This window comes from Mandrillus leucophaeus, unplaced genomic scaffold, assembly GCF_000951045.1.
Source record: "Mandrillus leucophaeus isolate KB7577 unplaced genomic scaffold, Mleu.le_1.0 Scaffold544, whole genome shotgun sequence".
Lineage (NCBI taxonomy): Eukaryota > Metazoa > Chordata > Mammalia > Primates > Cercopithecidae > Mandrillus > Mandrillus leucophaeus.
This window is the reverse complement of record NW_012105853.1, coordinates 898032-902908: the sequence shown is the minus strand read 5'-3', so window position 1 is coordinate 902908 and position 4877 is coordinate 898032. Positions and strand designations below refer to the sequence as shown.

At 48.6% G+C, this 4877-nt stretch overlaps 1 protein-coding gene across 3 annotated transcripts in view; it reads left to right on the top strand.

The window, feature by feature from the left end:
- The first annotated feature begins 3078 nt into the window (after positions 1-3078).
- TTPAL (tocopherol (alpha) transfer protein-like) overlaps positions 3079-4877 on the top strand; it is a 14876-nt gene continuing 13077 nt past the window's right edge. For 2 of the 3 annotated variants that reach the window (XM_011997638.1, XM_011997636.1), the window contains exon 1: positions 3079-3184. The gene's annotated coding sequence lies outside the window, so the exon portion shown is untranslated. The remainder of the gene's footprint in view (positions 3185-4877) is intronic. The other variant, XM_011997637.1, reaches the window with a different exon arrangement.

Here is a 4877-nt window from a genome sequence, read left to right as displayed (position 1 = left end):
TAAGGAAATGAGTCTTTTTAAGAGGTTGTTCAGACTCCATAAATTCTGAGTGTCCAAGGCAGAGAAGACAGACATCAAATACCAGCTCAAACACTTAGTCATCATGTGCCTTTGGGCAATTTTTTGTCCTTCTCTGATCCTTTTTCCCAACCTGTAAAAACAGAGACAGGGCTACAGGACCTTTAGGACAAAGTAAAATTTGGGACCATGGTGTCATACAGGCTTGAATTGATACCTAGCTCTCTCTTTCATATCTTGAGCCCTTAGGAGACTTTCTCTTTCTCAATATTTTACACTATTTTACTTTATTATTATTTTTTGAGACGGAGTCTCGCTCTGTTGCCCAGCCTGGAGTGCAATGGCATGATCTTGACTGACTGCAACCTCCACCTTCCGGGTTCAAGTGATTCTCCTGCCTCAGCCTCCAGAGTAGCTGGGATTACAGGCGCCTGCCACCATGCCTGGTTAATGTGTCTATTTTTAGCTGACACGGGATTTCACCACGTTGGCCAGGCTGGTCTCAAACTCCTGACCTCAAGTGATCCACCACTCTGGCCTCCCAAATTGCTGGGATTACAGGCGTGAGCCACCAGGCCTGGCCTCTTTCTGGATTTTAGTTTCCTCTTCTGTAAATGGGACAATGCTAACTTGCTGTTCACAGGGTCATTGTAAGGTGAAATTAAGATCATACAAGCACAATGCCTGGTATATATAATCATTCAAAAAGCAGAAACTCTTTTTGTTGTCATTGTTTATCGGAGACTTTCTAATCCTGAGATAATCTGGTTCTCTAAAATGTGATAACGGCCCTCAGTTGAGAGAAGGGGCAGGGATTTCTGGGGCATCTCTGAATCCTCTCCCTGACCTGCCCTTGAGACCAAGTTCTTCTCCTGCTGGCAGCATCTAGGATTGCCATCTGGGCTCCAGGTACCAGTAGTAGGTCCTAGGTTTGGGTGGAGGAGAGGGGCTTATTCCAATACCTAGGACAGAATGGTTAGGACAGGGTCATCCCTCACCCTTTGCCACAAGAGCTGCCATTTGGCAGGGTGCAGGAGCCCGGGCAGCCTCCTAGGTGGTTGGGATTACAGGCCTGGCTAATTTTTGTATTTTTAGTAGAGACAGGGTTTCACCAGGTTTGCCAGGCTGGTCTCAAACTCCTGAACTCAGGTGATCCACCTGCCTTGACTTCTCGAAGTGCTGAGATTATAGGCATGAGCCACCGCGCCCGGCTGTTTTGGGGGTTTTCTTTTTGAGACAGAGTCTCGCTCTGTCACCCAGGCTGGAGTGCAGTGGCATGATCTCGGCTCACTGCAACTTCTGCCTCCCGGTTTCAAGTGATTCTCCTGCCTCAGCCTCCCGGGTAGTTGGGATTACAGGCGTGTGCCACCATGCCCAGCTAATTTTTGTATTTTTAGTAGAGATGGGGTTTCACCATGTTGGCTAGGGTGGTCTCGTCGTACTCCTGACCTCAAGTGATTCACCTGCTTCAGTCTCCCAAAGTGCTGGGATTACAGCCACTGTACCCGGCCTTACCTTACGTGTTAAAAGATTTCACAGATGTGATTAATGTAAGGATCTTGAGATGGTAAGATTATTCTGGATTATCTGGATGAGCCCAGTGTAATCCCAAGAGTCCTTACAAGAAGAGGGAAGCAGAAGGATCAGTCAGTAGTAGATGTGACAACAGAAGCAAGAGGTTGAGGTGATTTGAAGAAGGGGCCATAAGCTAAGGAATGCAGGTGACCTCTACAAACTGTAAAAGGAAAGGAACTGATATGCTTCCTCAAAATCCCCAGAAAGAATGCAGTCTTGCCAACACCTTGATTTCAGACTTTTGACCTAGAGAACAGCAAGAGAATATATCTGTGTTGTTTCGATCCATGAAGTTTGCAGTAATTCCTTGTAACAGTAACGGGAACATAATATATAGATTTAGCAAAGAAAACAAAATCCAGGATGCCCAGTTGTCATATTTGAATTTCCTATAAACAACAATTTTTAAAGTATAAATGTGTCCCAAATGTTGCATAAGACACGTGTGTGTGTGTGTGTGTGTGTGTGTGTTTGGAAAGGAACATACTTAAATGTTTATCTAAAATTCAAACTGTAGTGAATGTTCTATATTTTGTCTGTCAATCCTAGAAGTGGTGAAACTGAAAGCAGGATTCAAAACTCATGATTCGCAGGTCCCCTCCACACTGCTGCCCCCTGCCCCTCAATCTAGTATCTGGCAGAAACTGCCACTTTCTTGTGGCCCTCATGGGTCACTTACCATCTTCTTGGGACTCCTCCTGCTCCTGGGGTAGGAAAACGAAAAGACTGTTTAAGGTCGTCTCTTTGGGCTCAGAGTTCTCCTGGACCACCAGACTTTTCTCTAGAAATGGCTTAGTGTCTACTCTGCCTCAGAGGGACCTAGGAGATTTGCCTCAAAGTTGCAGTTGCACAAAATACTTGCGGGGGGATCTTATTGGACTGGGGTGGGAGTTAGTAAAGCCTTTGTCTGGAGGGAACGTCATGAACCCCAAACCAGGAAAAAAGTAATTATTGAATCAGGCTCCAGAGCAAGAATCAGGTTTCAGATAACGAAACAGAAGCCCAAGGAGGAATGGGGACTTGCTCCAGGTCACTCAGTTAATGACAGACAGACGTCCCCTGGTTTGGAATCTCCCCTTTTGGAGCAGCCAGTCCTGACAGCAGCCGTAGCTAGGGGGAGATCGAGAATGCTAATCCTGAGATCTGGGTTTGAAGCCCTTTACTGCCTTGATTGCCAGTTTCCCTTTCCTGAAATAGGGGAAATGCATAAATATGAGGAGTTAATGAGATCATTGGATGTTAAACAACAGGTGCATGTTAGCATGTTCCTGGAAAATGGCAGCGTCTTTCCTTCCTTCTTTGAGCCTCAGTTTCCCCATCTATAAGTCGCGTTTGACAAGCGGCTGGTACCCAGCCATTTCAGGTCCACAGCACGGAGCTCTGACAGCCAGGGGGCGACTGAACGCCAGCGTTGCGGCGAAGCGTCACACATGCGCGCTCCTAGGCGGAGCCCCGCCTCCCACGCCCCGGAACGTCACTTCCGGCGCGAGGGGCCGGGCCGGCCGGGCAGGGAGTGCGGGTCGGTTCTGTGCGCGCTGCCGGACGAGGCTCCCGCCGCCGATTGACCCGCGCTCCGCCCGTAGCCGGGCCGGTGAGTGCCCGCGAGCCCGTCCGTGTGCCGTGGGGGCTAAGGAGAGGGACCCCTGAGAGGGAGGGATAACCGGAAGTGGGGACCAGAGGAGCGAGAGACCCCAGGAAATGGGGACACCTGGGGAGGGGGTGACAGCCGGAAGTGGGGGCCTCGGAAGGTTGTCCACGGGATGTGGGGTCTGGGGGCTCTAGGAGAGATGGCTTCCTGACCTCCTCTTGTTGAGAGGAAGGAGTGAAAAGGAAAGTGATGCTCCAGAAAGCGATGGGCTTCAGGTGGGGGAGATCTCTGGCTTCACCCTTACCAATGGTGTCTGTCTCTCAGTCATATGTCCGCCTGTCAGCTCATTCACCAGCCTGTGACTGAGCCCTGCTGAGCGCTCGGCATTGCTGAGACCCTGGAGAGTCAACATGAAGCTCCAGGTGGAGGGTAGAGATTAGAAGACCAGGGTGGGGCTAGATGCATCCTTGCTCTGCCTCACCGGGTGTGCCCCCTTGGGCGCATCGCTTAACCTATAGCCTCCGCTGATGTGTACAGACCACTGCCATGTGCCAGGCACTGGGGGTGGCAGTGAACATGGAAGACAAGCCCTCTGCCCTCGTGGAACTTATATTCTAGGGGACAGTCTTTTTTGTCTTTTGTAAAATGGGAACAGTAATAGCGCTCTCACCAAATACTGTGAAGATTAAATGAGGAAATGGGTAAAGGGCTTAGCAATGCTTGATACATGGTAAAATGCTCAAGTATGCATTCTCTTCATTCCACTATGATGTAAGCTTCATTAGGCGAGGAATTATATTTGCGTCTGTGTTCCCAGTGCCTGTGAGCACAGTGCCTGACATACATGGTAGGTGATCAGTAATTATTTGATAAATGAGTGGGTGGTAAAACTGACTCTGGAGAGTTCTATGTAAACGCCCATGGCATTGGACTGTAATTCTAAAAAAGAAATAGGAACCCAGTTCTGTAGAAAACTGGAGGGAATCACCCTCAGGGAGTTTGGGAAGGATTCACAAAGGAGGTGACATGGCAGCTGTGCCTTGAAGGCCATGAGCTGTCGAGTTAGGAACAAATTAGAAGAGGAAATTCCAGGCAGAGTGTATCAGAAGTGCACGAGTTGTTCCAAGGATGATGGCTCATAGTTTGTTTTGACTGGCATTTAATGTGCATCAAGATGGGATGAGATGGAAAATGAGGCTGGAGAGGGGCTTTGAGGTGAGGCTTGTACCTTGTGAACACTGTGGTTTGTCGCTCAGGTAGACACTAGATGGGACTGCAGGCATCTCTTGGTGGCTTCCATAAAAACAAAGCCATAGGTGTTCCATTCCTCACTTAGCATATCTCTGCCAACCAGACTAAAGTCATTCAACAAATATTTATGGAGTGCAGACTACGTGTCTAACACCACGTTAGGTGCTGGGTTTAAGGTGATGAACAAGACAGACTTGGATGTTGCTCACAAATTGCCAACAGACAATTGCAACAGGGTGGGAGAAGTGCGGGCCACCTAACCTGGCCTGAGGGTCAGCGAAGGCTACCTACTCCAGGCCACCAGCATCTCTCAGCTGGATTATTACAATAGCCTCTAAATGGTCTCTGCTTCGGTCCTCACCCCCTTAGAGTCCATTCCCAAGACAGCAGAGTGGTCCTTTAAAAAAAAAAAAAAGTATCTATATATATAGAGTAAATATATATA